Below are 2,372 nucleotides of genomic sequence, written 5' to 3'. Positions count from 1 at the left end.
CAACTAAATACCCATAGTGGTAACTAAAATGTAGAACCTCTGGACAAATGGATTGAACCATATTATAATATTATGATGTAACTTTGACTATTTTTAATATCAAGTTTAATCACCAACCCATTGTTATATAATTTAATATTTTCACCCCTATCACATAATTTATTAAAATTAATAAGCGAAAGTGCATTGAATTTACATAAATTATGCTTCAAGACCTCGGTGATCTAGACGAACATATGGACAAATTATTGACAACAATTTAGAAGTGTGATTCGGTGGTTTGGGTAATATTACAGTTTATATAATCGTGTAATTATAAAAAGGGTAAGACCGTTATAATTTTGGTTTTAACGAAAGTAAAAACTGGATTAAATCTCAATTTAAATAGTCGGGGTATAATTTAATTCGCTAAAACGAGATCTAAACGAAAGTGAGATTTAGTTTTATTTAATTAAATCTTTATAAACCAAAAGATAAAATATAAGGATATATATTAAAACATCGTAATCGGACTTAAAAACAATCCATAAATCCAGAGGGGACATATTTTAGTAGCCACTACTTTACCTTATTTTAAATCTCTTCAATTTCACTTATTGCCATATCGTAAACTTTAATTACTTTTTACTATTTTGCTATATTTCCATGAAAAACCTTATTTCTTCTACTTTATTAAATTAGTTTAAATTATATTTTTATTGTCGTTAATTTAGTTATTTCGTTTTAGTTAAATCTAATTTCCGTTCAATTAAGTAGTAAACCCTAATCCAAAATCCCACTTTTAAATAGATTAAATTTTAGCAATTAAAAAATCTTGAAAACTCCATCTCCCAGTGGAACGAACCGGATTTACCAAATAAACTATTACTATACGGGTATGACAAAGTTGCCTATATGTGTGAAATCAATCCGAAATCATAAGAACACCATATAATCACAAGCAATTTGTGTAATAAATTCAATCTAAATCCGATCAAAATAAAAGGACACGATCGAGCACATCAACTTTTTGGCGCCGCTGTCGGGGAAAGTTGGCAGTTAAATAAATAGATAATTTTTCTGATTCGTAGTAATAGTTGGATTTGTACGTGGACTGGGTTATTGGAGCCAAACAGTACTCAATTATATTGGGACCAAACGAATCCTGCCCCTCTGCTGCATCTTTTGGCTATTCGAAACGTGGGCAAAATCAGAAGGAAAATCTGTTTGTTTAAAGGTTTTTATCATTGTTTTTATGTTATTCGATCCTTTCATGAAAATTCATTTTCAAGAAAGTTCAATGTTTATACACTTAGTAAATAAATCCTTCAAGACTACATACAATTTTGTAATTGTATGACCCGTTCAGGAAATCCTAAACTCGTTGCACTTAATCCAGAACCTGAAAGAAACTTGAACAAAAGATTAAAACAAGAAAAACAAAAAAAAATTAGGTAGTACTAGTCAACCGAAAACACCGAAAAATATCAAAAAACAAGTAGGAAACACTAGTGGTCAACCAGAAACCAAAACTAAACCTGAAACCATCGTCATTAAAGAAGAAATGGCTGAAGTAACACCTGATCCAAATGATCTACCGATGTGGAATACCAGACAAAGTGTTCCCCCTCTCGCTCTTGCACCTATAAGAAGACCTGAAATTGAGGCTGAAAACTGGGAAGTCAAGGGGCAGTTTATGCACATGGTTCGTGAAAACCAATTTGACGGAAGACTTAATAACAATCCTATAGAACATTAGAAGCTTTTGAAGATTTATGTGAACTGTACAAAAACAAAGATGTTTCTTCAGATGCATTTAAGTTAAGAACTTTTCCGTACTCGTTAACCGGAGACGCAAAAGCATGGTTGAAAGCATCAAAACCTGATTCTATTACAACTTTTAATGAATTAAGAGAAAAATTCATTACCCGATTTTTTCCACCGGCAAAAGCCGAAAGATTTAGAACTGAAATCACCACTTTTAAACAAAAGTCGGATGAAACTCTTTATGATGCATGGGAAAGATTAAAAAGAATGTTACGAAACTGTCTGCAACACGGATTACAAAAAGGGCAAATAGTACAAACTTTTTATCGTGGTATTGATGAACATACTCGTGCTATATTAGATTCCTCCGCGGGAGGAGTATTTATGTATAAATCACTAAATCAAGCGTATGACATGTTAGAAGACATGTCAGTTCATACTTTTGAATGGACACCTTCTAGAGATCAATAACCTAGAAGGACGGTGGCAAGCCTTGAAGAAAATGAAGACAACAATACAACCATAGCTTCACTATCGAATCAATTCAAAAAGTTTGGAAGGAAAATGGAGAACCTAAATTCAACAGTTTTAGCATTACAAGTAGGATGTGAAATCTGTGGACAACC

General features: G+C 32.2%; 1 non-coding gene across 1 annotated transcript; it reads right to left on the bottom strand.

The window, feature by feature from the left end:
* Positions 1–1,935: 1,935 nt before the first annotated feature.
* LOC139865257 (small nucleolar RNA R71) lies at positions 1,936–2,042 on the bottom strand. Its single transcript, XR_011764778.1, has one exon. It is a non-coding gene; the product is annotated as a small nucleolar RNA R71 (small nucleolar RNA).
* Positions 2,043–2,372: the final 330 nt, after the last annotated feature.

The sequence above is a fragment of the Rutidosis leptorrhynchoides genome, chromosome 8 (assembly GCF_046630445.1).
Source record: "Rutidosis leptorrhynchoides isolate AG116_Rl617_1_P2 chromosome 8, CSIRO_AGI_Rlap_v1, whole genome shotgun sequence".
Taxonomy (NCBI): domain Eukaryota; kingdom Viridiplantae; phylum Streptophyta; class Magnoliopsida; order Asterales; family Asteraceae; genus Rutidosis; species Rutidosis leptorrhynchoides.
Note: the sequence above shows the minus strand (reverse complement) of the source record. Positions and strands in the feature narration are given on the sequence as shown.